This window comes from Hemiscyllium ocellatum, unplaced genomic scaffold (genome assembly GCF_020745735.1).
Source record: "Hemiscyllium ocellatum isolate sHemOce1 unplaced genomic scaffold, sHemOce1.pat.X.cur. scaffold_1963_pat_ctg1, whole genome shotgun sequence".
Taxonomy (NCBI): Eukaryota; Metazoa; Chordata; class Chondrichthyes; order Orectolobiformes; family Hemiscylliidae; genus Hemiscyllium; species Hemiscyllium ocellatum.
In genome coordinates this window covers 38731-51807 of record NW_026867927.1, presented here as the reverse complement: position 1 = coordinate 51807, position 13077 = coordinate 38731, and the positions used below count along the sequence as shown (strand labels likewise).

General features: G+C 43.6%; 1 long non-coding RNA gene across 2 annotated transcripts in view; it reads right to left on the bottom strand.

Annotated features, from left to right (window-relative positions):
* Window positions 1-6543: 6543 nt before the first annotated feature.
* LOC132810810 (uncharacterized) overlaps window positions 6544-13077 on the bottom strand; it is a 30376-nt gene continuing 23842 nt past the window's right edge. For both annotated transcript variants that reach the window (XR_009643108.1, XR_009643109.1), the window contains one exon: window positions 6544-9497. This is a non-coding gene — a long non-coding RNA (uncharacterized LOC132810810). The remainder of the gene's footprint in view (window positions 9498-13077) is intronic.

Here is a 13077-nt window from a genome sequence, read left to right as displayed (position 1 = left end):
TGGAAAATCTTGGATTGTTGTCTTTGGAAAATCAATGGCTGTGGGGTGACCCAACTGGCACAGACAGAGTTTGTAAACCATGGTTTACTCCAGAAATTGAATCTCTTGTTAAGAAGAAGAAGAAATGTGTTGATGAGGCAAAATGGTACAGATGAAGCAATAGAGACTTACAGATCAGCTAGGAAGGATTTAAAGAGAGAGTTTAAAAAAGCAAAGGGAGGACACGAGCAGTCTTTAGCAAACAGAATAAAGGATAACCCTGAAATTTTCCATAGGTATGTGAAGAATAAAAGGATGATTAGGGTAGGAATAGGGCTAATCAAAGACAGAAGTGGGAAGTTGAGTGTGGACCGTGCAGAGATCGGAGAAGTGCTAAATGAACATTTCTCAATGGTGTTTACACAGGAAAAGGGGAATATTGTAGAGGACAAAACTTGGTACGAGATATTAGACTAGAAAGGATTGAGGTTAGTTACACACAGGTGTTATGAATACGAGAAGGAGTGAAAGTAGACAAGTCCCCATGGGGTTTATCCGAGGATTTTCTGGGAAGCTATGGAGGAGCTAGCAGAGCCTTTGGCTTTGATATTTGAGTCATCATTGTCAATGGGTTTAGTACCCGAGGACTGGAGGATTGCAAATGTTGTGCCCTTTTTCAAGAAGGGCAGCAGACATGACCCAGGTAATTATAGACCAGTGAGCCTTCCTTCCATTGTAGGAAAGGTTTTGGAAAGGATTATAAGAGATAACAGTTATAATCATCTAACAAGCTCCCATTGTCTTACCTCCCCTCCATATTAGCATAGGTAAGTGAATTCCCCATTTACTGAAGGAAGAACCCTCCAGCCTTAATCTCTTCCCACCAACACATAATCATGAACATTACGATAATCAGTTTCTGTAATCCATTCATACGTTATCACAGGACATCGCCATTCATCAAGCTTTGTAAGGTCATAATTACCTGCTTTAAACTATGTAATGACAATCGCCCATGTGACTGATATGCCTTTGTCTAATTCCTATTAAATATACTGTCTCTGTGGGTAAGGCAGAGATTCATGAAGAAGAGTCTCTACAAGTAGGCACTTTGCTACTTTAGAGATGCTTTAAAACTCTCGCCGGCTGTCCGATAATAAAGCTACTGCTGTTGTGCAGAAAACTTGCATCGTCTGGATTTGTGGAACAAAATAGTCATCAACAATGAAGGATATGAGTGATCTTCAGGATGTGGAGTACAGACTTACTGGAGTGGTTCACTGATGAAGAAAATGCAGTCATTGGATTGATTTGAAGAAATTGCTATTTTCTTTGAAGTAAACAAGCTAAATATATTTTGATAGAGCTGTATAAGATTATAACAGACCTAGATATAGCAGACAAAAATATCTGTATTCGATAGGCGATGGTACAAGAATTAAGATCAGATGTAAGGTTTTGAGACAGAGGGACATGAACAAGTGTCTGTATTGGCTAGAAATATGCAGAACATTACCTATTATGGTGGTGCAGGCAGAGGAGAAGATGAATGATTGATAAAAACAATTATATCAGATCTGAGGGAAATAAACTTGCAAAGTTTGTGGGACATATGAGGAGGGAGAATATGGGATTCTGCTACAGAGAGCCAGCTTGGATTTGATGGGCCTCTCTCTGCGCAATAATGCATTTTATTTGGACTTGCTTAACTTGCTGTGGTCACCGATTAAGTTGTCATTTAGGTAAATCTGTTCAGTGTTCCTACTCAGACCAATACAGTCTGTCCTTCCACAGCAGGAGATAATGTTTACTGCTTTATACTGGGTTCTGGTGTGTGTGTGTGTGTGTGTGTGTGTATATATATATATATATATATGGAGGGGGTGGTGAGGGTGTAACGGTGTGTATAGCAGTCTGCCAGCATTTATCTGAAATGTCAAAACACTAGTGCAGCCACACTAGGGACAGACTCTGGAAATGTGGGGAATGTCAAAAGGGAATTCTTTGCCTATCCCACCTGGAAACTGGCCAAACCAGTCAGACTGGGGAGAAGCTGTTCACCTGCTCTGTGTGTGTGTGTGTGTGGGGGGGGGGGGCGGGGGGAAGGGATTCACTCAGGCATCCATCCTGCTGAGATACCAGTCAATTTACTCATACCCACAGTTGGATGATTTTTTTTCTCTTTTTCACACCAAGTAATGAGCAACGGTTTTGGCAGTTCATAAAGTTTTGCATATCGAGAACTTCGTTTTGGAAATGTTCACAACATTTCTGAACTGTCGACCACATTGCTGTGGGTCTGAAGTCACAATGTAGGCCAGACCAGGTAAGGATGGCAGCTTCCTTCCTGAACGGGCATTAGTGATCCAGATGGGCTTTTCTGGCAATCGATTAATGGTCATCATTAGATTCTTAAATTTTCAAGTTTTTTAAAAATTAATTCAAATTCCCCCATCTGCTGCAGTAGGCTTTGAACTCAGGTCTCCAGAACTTTATCTGGGGCTTTGGATTAACTGTCCAGCGACAATATCACTCAGCCAATACTTCCCCACATCACTGTCCATCTGCACCGAGTAAACAGCGATTTTCTGGTACATCAGGACTGACATCAGGACTGGTTAATCACACATACATTTGCTGAATAATTGCAGGAGCTGGATGTTGATGGGCTATTGACATCCATCTATGAACCATGTATTCTGAGGTTTGTTTCTGATCATGATTGTAAACACCATCAGTCTTGTTATCTTTTGGGGATAAGAACAGTTTCAATTACCTTTCTGTTAAATACCTAGCAATCAAGTCGATCCCATAACTCTCAGGCAGATTAGTTTCCTTTGAAGAGCTCCTCATCTCCCCAACCTCCTCCATCCTCACCTCCAACAGGACAATAATCTCACAGAGTCTCTTTGTGACTATGAATGAGACAATCTGATCAGCTGCTTCTTTCCCTACTCCTATGTCAAGTTGGATCTTAATCTCCCCTTGCTGCAGTTGTGATCCTGCATCATTGTACAGCGTTGCTCGTATTTCATGTCTTGGCCTATCAGTGTTCAGGATACTGCATGTAGCTTCTTGTACATCGGGTTTACAGTGCAAGAGTTTAGCTCTTGCCTTCCAACAACAGTAGAGTCGTACTCCAACAAAGCTTACAGAATCACAGCCCTGCATATTCCCCAACTTCCCTCCTTCCATCAAACCAGAGGATCAGCCCTCATTCAACTGAGAGAATTCAGGAGGGCATGTCAGTAACAGCAGCATGAATACCTAAAAATGAGGTGTTCACCTGATGAAGTTACCAAACAGCATAAGCAGCAAGTGATAGACAGAGCGAAACAATCCAGTAAACAACGGAACAGATCTAAGATCTGCAGTCCACCACAACCAGTTGTGATTGAAGTCAGAGCACAGTTGGAGTTCTGAGGACAGTTCTCGCCAAGATATTAATCAACAAGAATGTCAGACTGGATGAATCATCATAAAACTGAAGTCCATTTGATATTAATATGTTTACAATCAGTGTTCCATTCGCCACATGTAGCTGAAGGTAAAGATAATCTTCAAGTGATTGTAACAGTGAAGACACCGGAATACTTATTCAGCAAATTAAAACCTGTTGTGTTAGTAATAATTTTAAAGAGATATTAAAAGTAAGGTGACTTGAGTATAATGGACGAAATTTACTGGTGGGTATCTGAAATGTGAAGTTAATTTAGGATTAGTTAACAAACAAACACATGGTAGGGAATCCCAGTCTCATGGAGTGCACATTCAGTTCCATGTGGGAAAATCAGGACACTTCTTGTATCAGCAACAACCACAAGAACACGGAGGTGACACTGGAACACTAGTTTGACCACGGCTAAAGTACTGCACTCACTCTTAGTCCCCACATTCCAGGATTGATGTGATCACACCAGAGAGGGGACAGAGAAGATTGATCAGAATGTTTCTCTGATTGGAGAATTTCTGCTCTGAGGAAAGATTGGATAGGTTGGGGGAGGGGGGGGTTCCCAAGGAAGATGAACTGAGATTTAATTGATGTGATGAAATGCTGAGGAATCCAGGTAGAATGGATAGGAAGCAGCTATTCATTAACAGAGCCATCAGGAACTAGAGGTTTTAGATTGAAGATAATTCTCAGAAAAAAAGAGGAAAGGAGAATTTATTTCCCTCAGAGATGGTGGAGAGCAGGATCTCACTGATGGGGTGACAGAGGCAGTTACCAGCATTACATTTGAATAAAAGTACGTGGATGGAACTGAAATGTTGGAACGTGCAGGGCAATGGACTAAGTTCTGCAGAATGGGATAAATGTGATTTATTTGACATTTCTCCAGAATATTAAACTCCAGTCCAATTTGAGAAGTTAAACATCATTAGACTTGAGCTCCAAATGTCAGAATAAAATTATCAGAAAGTTACAGCACAGATCAAAGCGACTTGGCCCATCCTCCATGTGTTGGCTGTGATAGAATGACTCAGGCTTTACAGCGTTCTGTACTCACCAATGAGAGCAACAATTTCAGACTGTAGACGCTGTCCTCTATGTTGTTATAACCTGTTTTCTCAAAGTATTTCTTTGGCAGCTGCATATCTTGTTTCCTTGTTTCTTTCCCAGCCCTAAATCTATTCCCCTTGGCCTTGAGGGACTACCATTTCTGCTGTTTAATCTCTCCTGCCTTCGCCTATGTGACAGACTGCCTTTCTGTCCTTGTCTCACACCTACCTACTCACAACCTATTACATTTCTGATAGTTCCCTGACCACCGTAACTTTCACTCCCCCCCGGGTCAATGGCACAAATTTTGAATTCTGTTCCTCCAGAGATAATGGGAAATCTTTCTGGCTGCAGTTTTCCCCAGATTTTATTTTGGAAACAGAGAATTTGCGTCAGTCAAGTATTTGTGAGCTTTCATCCACAATTCCGAGCATTTGGATGTAATTTGTGACCCTCCCACAGATGTGCAGGTTTGCTCTATTGGCCGTGCTAACATGGCCTGGAGAGTGCAGGTTTGGCGCGTTGGGTTGGCCATGGTAAATGTGGGGTTACGGGGATAGGGTAGGAGAGCAGGTAATTACCGACTTGATGGGCCGAATAGCCTCTGTCTACACCTGCAGAATTATGCGATTATAAATGGTTGCGATTGCTGTCACATTTTCCTAATGCCTGGTTCGTTCAGCTCAGGTACACATGCTGCCTGTGTGTTTCTGTGGGTTCTCACTCACTCCTATCCTTCTGTTTTTACCTCAATTTCACACTGTATGTGAGGGTGAGAACGAATTTTTAAATATAAGTATTCCAACTGAAATTCCTCACAGGTCAGGACCTGTTTCTGCTGCTGCCACCACTCACAAGGGACAGGAAAACAATAAAGGTTTCATTACAAATCTTACAGGAACATAGAGGTTATAATTACAAGAAAAGGCTGAACGGCTCCAAATGTTTTTCTCAAGAAAACAGGAGGGTGAGAGACAACCTGGTACAAATGGGAAGCTTTGTGTTTGTACTTTCAGAGATTTGAGGTTGAAATCATCAGGTCGGAAGCATGTTTCATTGCCCCAGATCATCAAAGTTGCAATCTAATGTGTATCTTTCATTCTCTCTGTCTGAGTTAACACCAGATGGACAGGTCAGTGTCTGAGTGTTTCCCCAAATCCCTGATTGAATCTGGCTCCCCCCCCCCCCCCCCAGTCTCAGGTGTTGCAGCACTCACTGGGTCATGGAGAAACTCTGCCGTTACAATGAGAACTGTCTTTGCTGTCACCTCTCCTCATGCTTCCGCCTAATTCCCATTTCCCTTCATTAAATCCCAGCTGCCTCTAGTCCACCCACATGGGCATGTTGAAGAGCATGACAAGAGAATGGATTGAAACTGAGAGTTCAATAGCCAGAATGAGAGAGGAAGGAGGAAATAAATGGGGTTCGTGGATCCCAGGGAATACAGACTCCAGGCTGAGTCCTTGTGGGCATTCCCGCAGTAATACAAGACAGCATTCCATGATGAGAGTTAAACCCAGGAGGCAGGAGGAGCCACTGAACATTAGCAGGTTTAGTTCAAACACAGGAGGTTTGTTCAGTCAGTAACAGTGTGTTAGACATGGAGGGTGAAGTGAGCAGTGAGGGGAAATGTTACCACAAGCTGCCGATGGATAACTTTCATTGGAACAGAAGGAGGCCATTCAGCCCCTCAACCCTTCTCTGCCATTCATGATGATCATAGCTGATGTGTGACCTAACGTACAACTTGCAAAACCCTCTAATTTCATCAATAAACTCCTCTGCAACAGACCAGATGAATATGAAAAACTAAACATCTGCAAATGCTGGGAAATCAGAAATAAAAACAGAAATTGCTGGAAAAAGTCAGCAGATCAGGCAGCATCTGTGGAGAGTGCACCTTTGGGTCCAGTGACCGGTCAGGTGACCAGCTGCAGCTGACCATTCTGCTATTTCTGTAACACTCTCTGGGACAGGTTCTGGTGCGGGGGGAATGAGACTGTCAATAATAACTGAGAGACACAGGAGGATGTGCTCAATCAGAATAAAACACATTTTCGTCTTTCTCTTTTAATTCAAAGGCAAACATTATTCATTATCATTTCAGAAATAAGATAGTAGGCCAGAAACCAACTCTTCCGGTCATTGGGTCTGGGAGACTGTGTTATTCCTGACCTGGTCCTGCCAACATGTGAATCCAGACCCTGAATAATGGGGTTGACTCTGAACCATCTCTTGTGCAGTCAGAATGGATGACAAATGCTGCCCCAGCAAGTGATGCCATGATCCCATGAACAAACAAAATAAATCCGATCGCTGTGGTTAGTTGTGAACTTGCCGGTGTTACTGGAAGAGGATGAATGGAAAGGTTTATGGGGTAAAGGGAGAAGAATAGCTTTCCGTGAGCTGATCCTTTGGAGAGCTGATCAGCCAATCAGCCTCCTTTTACACCGTAACAATTCTGTGAATAATTAATTCTGAGCCCTCTAAGGAAATATCAGAGCAGGGTTTACAAAGAGGTCAGATTGAATGAGTGTCTCGGTGAACACAAGTGAGACACAGGTACAGAGAGGCTTTGGGATGGATTAAATTAAATTTTATATATTTGCACCGTCATCAACATTACAGCAGTGAAAAATGGGAGTGATGGAGAGAGCAGCAAATAAATCTTCAACATTTATGCAGCTAAAGGGGATGCTGGGTAAAGATACCGTAGTTAGTGTTTATTTCATTCCAGGCACACCAGCCTAGGAGCACTTCCTTCCTGTATACATTCTCTCGAGCTCTTGAAGATTTTTGTTCATTTGAAGTGTTTCATGTTTAGATACTCCAGAGAAGACAGTTTCAATCTCCTCAATCTCTCCTGCCAGGGCAATGCTGCTACTAGAATTCAATTCACTGGGGCGTGTTACTGGCTGCTTCATGGACTAGAACTGGCAATTGAGACTGAAAGACTCCTGTATAAAATACATTCAATGGTATTGCCAGACGCGAGTGGTTTTAGGAAAATGACCTTGCCTTACATGCATTGAGTGTCAGTGCACTTCCTGTTGTGGGGCATCCTGTTTAGATACAATCTATTGATAACTATGAGAACTGACAAGCACTGGCTCTGTCAAAGTGGTCAGAGCATTATGGCTGTCATCGAAGCTGGTAACAAACTTCCCATGGGTTAAAAATCGTAAATGATAGAGTAGGTACGAGGTCTGATGATACTGTTGGAGTATTGATGTTGTTGTTAATCACATTAACTCGGCAGGAGTTGACTGAATTCATATTGTCTCTTTCTGAATCTCAGGATGTCTCTCTGGGCAATGAGTCTCCACAAACATCAATGAGCAGGGGTCATCTGTTTTGATTTAAATTGCTCTATAGCACTGCTGCTTCACAGCACCAGGTACAAGGTTAGAGTCCAGCCTTGGTCAACAGCCTGTGTGGAGTCTGCACATTCTCCCCAGGATAGTGTGGGTCCACTCCAGGTGATCTGGTTTCCTCCCACAGTCCAAAGATTTGTGGGTTAGGTGGATCAGTCATGGTAAATTGTCCACAATGTCCAGGATTGTTCAGACTCTGTGGATCAGCCATATGAAATGCAGTGTTACAGGTGTGAAGTGCTCCAGATGGGATGCTCTTTGGATAGTTGGTGGGATTTGATGGGCCAATGCTCTCCTTCCACACTGTCGGGATTCCATTCCATGATTGAGGATAAAGGCGATACAACAGGGTGTCCTTGGAGAAGGAGCACGTAGTTTTTATCAATTCTCCCGCTGCCTTTAGATAGAGATGGGTACCGCAGTGGATACAGTGCTTTATCTCCATCGCTGCCTCCTCACTCCCAACTCTACTTTGATTTGATCCCTTCCCACTTTGTCATTTATAATGGTTTGCTTTGCCTGTAAGGGGCGTTGTTTATAAATATTCAATTGGTTACATGGGTGGTTTACTGCTGGTGATTATATGTGAACCAAAATGGGGTAATGGGGGGTGATGATGTTGATGGTGGGAAGGTTGCTCAGCTGTGTGTGAGATACCACGTCCGGGTCAGAGAAATGGGGAATAAAGAACACTTCACAGCTCACAGAACCAGAACTGAAAAACAGTTAAATCAAACCAAAGGTTCAGACAGGGAGGGAATATTTCCCTGGAGCTTGAGTAACTGGAAACTGATGGTGTCCGGGAGTAGACAGGATTTGTTTTACAGGGCGTTTGAAATTTTAAAAACTGTTATATTCAGATAGTTTCATTTATTTTCTTTTAGTTTTATTTATTGTGGAATAAATAGCTACAATATTTTAAAACCAAATTCACAAACCTTGTGTTAAAGACAAATGTTAAATAAAATCCATCAAACCATCCCTCACGGAAACCGGGTGTGGAAGTGCATTCGCCTGGAGAATCCCTGCCCCGCCTACTTCTTCCTAGCCGGGCTCCATGGCTATATACATACAGGAGAGATAGTAGAAGGAGGCCATTCGGCCTTTCAATCCTGCTCCACCATTCAATGGGAAACAGCTGACCATCCAACTCAGTCTCCTGTTCCTGCTGTTTTCCAACCCCCTTTCATGACTTTACCTCGAAGAACTATATCTAAGTCCTCCTTTGGCTTCACTGCCTTTTGTTCCAGTGACGTTGCTGTGTTACTGTGTGGGTGTAGGCAGGGGTAATGTGATGGTGCTGCCTCCTGGAGGATGTACTCAGCATCCCTCATCATCCTGCAGTAACATCAACTGGGGTTCAGCAACTATAAATAGAAACCATTTCCAGGATATGGGCATCACTGGCTCAGCCAGCATTTATTCCCCATCTCTAGTTACCCTTGAGAAGATGGTAGTGAGCTGCTGTCTTGAAACATTCACAGTCCATTTGGCGCAGAGAGACCGACAATGCTGGGAAGGAGAGTGTACAGGATTTTGGCCAAGTTATTCTCTATCTTTGGTTCTTCAAATGCTGGTTAACTTAATCACGATCTGCACATGAGTTTGAGATTTCAGTCTGCAAATCTTCACCATCAAGCACCCTGAATAAACAAATATGTACAGGTTAGAAATTCAGAGCAGACAATTCTAGCTTCTCTGGAAATCTTCTTTCCCTTTCTTCTGCAAAAGCTGTAACCCTCCAGCCCACTTACTCTCTCCCACCATTCTGCCTCTGCTGTCCCTAATGTACCCGTCCCCATTCTCATGGAGTTACTGATAAACAGATCCATGCCACCACTTCCCGTCCCTGGTTAGACTCTGCACCCTTTCTGGGTTCACTTCCTTTCCCTTCAGTTGCTGCAAGTCAATAATGTAACAGCAGAATGAAACAAAAGGAAACAGAAAGGGAGGTGGCCAATCCTGGACAGAAGAGGAACCTTCAGTCTGGGAGAATGGGTCAGATCCTTCTTTGTTTCCCATTGGTCGATTCCCAGCATTATGACAAGTTGGGGATGGAACTTGGGCCCATGTGGGTGTGGTGACCCTTTGACCCCCCCAACCCGTTAATCCTACAAGCTGATTGGTTCCTCCTCCAGCCAATCACAGTGTCAAATGCTTTCCGCTAATTACCCCAAAGCACATGCTCCAAAATCCGCCCATATTCTGTACATGTGCAGTTCTGGGCTTCCCTGCACATGTGTGGTCCCTGCCTCAGGGATTGTGGGAGTTGTAGCCCCCATGAAGCCACTGGAGACATGTTTCTGGATAGTGAATGAAAGGTGTGGGCTGGAGGGTGTTGTGTATAGGATCCCCATTCAGACACACAGGACATGTGGGCTGTCACGGGATTTTACTGAGACATCTGCTTCCACAACCTGATTTCTGACGTAAGGAACATAGATTGCGGGGTGGGGAGGTTAATAAAGGGTAGCAGATTTTAAGCAGATGTAGCTGAGTGGTGAGCACCACTGCCTCACAGCGTCAGGAACCCGGGTTTTATTTCAGCCAGAGGCGACTGTGAGGAGTTTACACGGTCTCACCATGTCTGCGTGGGTTTCCTAGGGTGCTCGAGCTTCCTCCCACAGTCCAAAGATGTGTAGGTTATGTGAATTGCCCATGCTAAATTTCCCACAGTGTCCATGTATGTGCCGGTTAGGCCATTAGCCATGGGAAATGCAGGGTTACAGGGACAGGGTGGGTCTGAATGGGATGCTCATCATAGGCTGGTGTGGACTCGATGGATGAATACCCTGTTTCTGCACAATAGGGACTCTATTCTCATGAAGAAGAATGTACCTATCTCAATGTGTTGCAAATCTGTGGCATTCCCTCTTCAAAATGTGGTGGATGCCAGGACAATGAGCAGATTTAATGAAGAGATACAGATGTTGAATTTACAATGAGATGAAGGGTGAGAGAGAGCAGGTGGGAAAACCCAGCTGAGACCGAGGTGAGCTCAATCATCACCGTATTAAATGGTGGGGCTGGTTCGAAGGGCTGCATTGCCTCTCCTGTGCCCAGTGCTCATCTTCTTACGGTAATAACTGGAAAGCTGAATCCAAAACTCACCACCTTCACCAAAGGAGATTTTGGAAAAAGCAGGCTAGTCAGGTGGATTAGCGTTCCAAACTTAGATAGTGAGGAAGCAAGTGGGAGATAATGATTTTGCAATTTTAAACTGAGGGGAGACAGGGATTTATGGTTTTAGACTGTGAGGACATTCACACCGTCCAGAATACTCTGTTGTGAATATCTATCCTATACTTTAATACGACAATGTAACACAAAACACCCAGGAAACTTCGCCTCACCTCGTAATCTGGTAAAAGACTTCTGATAAATCTGGTTGAACTTAGAACACAGCTGGAAAGCTGGAAGATTAAATCCAATCCCAAGATCCTATGCTTAAACAAAGGAGACGACAATAGGATGAGGCAGGAGTTGGCTAATGTAGACTGGAAGCAAAGACTTTACCGTGGGAAAGTTGACGGACAACGGGGGAATTTTTCGAAGTGCTCAGCAAAAGTATATATCAGTGAAAAGGAAGGACTGTAGGAAAAAGGAGTAATCTGCCATGAGTGACTCAGGAAATAAGGGAGTCTATCAAATTGTAATAGAAGGCATACAAATTGGCAAAGACCAAGGAGAAACTAGGAGATTAGAGAAACTTTAAAGATCAACAGAAAGCTAGATGGGATTGGGGGAGAAAAGTGATGAGTATCCCCAGAGCCAGAATAGCAGTTTACACTGTGAGAGGGGAACCTATTGTGTGGGAAAATGCGGCCTCTCATTGTTGAAGCACTTAACTGTTACCATAGAGATAATCCTGATCAAGTTAAAAATCACAGCACACTCCAAAAGCTTGTGCTTCCAAATAAACCTGTTGGACTATAACCTAGTGTTGTGTGGTTTATAAGTTTGTCCGCCCCACCCCAACACAAGCTCCTCAATATCAGAATCCTGATAGACATCCCCACTGAAACTGAAGTGCCTGTCAGATACTTGAGGGAGCCACAAGGGCGTATGCTTTAACCACAAAGTGCGAAACTGAACTAGACTTTCTAACTGACCGTTGCCATGGAGATAATACTGAGAGAGAGTCTCTATTCAAAGTCCCAAACCACAAAAGGTATAAGAATGGGAGCTTTACATTGGATAGGTGTTTTGCATGTACACTATCCAGGTAACTGCCATGTCTCATCAATAAAGACACAAAGAAGACCTCTCAGAGTTCTGTACCTAGTTATTCCTATACAGCAGGGTTTAGGAATATGAGTACACAGCAGTCAGTCTTCACAGTGGTGGATATGAAGAACATGCCAGTAATTGATAAGGAGACTGAGGAAGGTGAGGACCTAGAAACAACCATTATCACGAAAGAGTTAGAGCTGGGCAAGCTAATGGAGCTAAAGGTAGACAAGTCTCTTTGCCCTGATGGAATACATCCCAGGGTGCTCCCAGAGATGGCGGGAGAAATAGTAAATATACTTGGAGTCAGAGTCCTACAGCAGAGATAGGCCATTTGGCCCAAACTGGCCCATGCTGACCAGAATGTCCATCCACACTAACCCCATTTCCCTGCACTTGGCCCATCTGCTTCTGACCCTTTCCTATCCATGTATTTGTCCAAATGTCTTTTACCTGTTGTGTGTACCCACCTCAATCACTTCCACTGGCAGCTCATTCCATATACATACCACCCTCTGTGTAAAACAGGTGTCTCTCAGCTTCCCTTTCATTCTTTCCCCTCTAACCGTCAACTGATGCCCTCCAGTCCTGGATTCCCTGCGAAAAAGACTGAATGCATTCACCTTACCCATGCCCTCATGGTCTTATACACTTCTTGAACAGTACCCACACAGTTTCCTCTGCTCTAAACAAAACAATCCTCGCTTGTCCAACCTCTCCCTATAACTCAGGCCCCTGAGCCCTGACAACATCCTTTTAAATTGTTCTGCACCTTTTACAGTTTAATAACTGAAACCTACACTACATTCATCATATTTCCTATCTTTCCCCACGGCGCAGGAACCAACGTGACAACGCCAATGGATTACAGTCCATGATCGAGAATGAACTACTTTACAACAATCCCGTTTTCACAGTGTTTCCCATCGTGCAGGTATCCTTGTGTCTTTCTGGTTGCATGGTTAATTAAAGACGTGTCCTTCTACAAAGCAA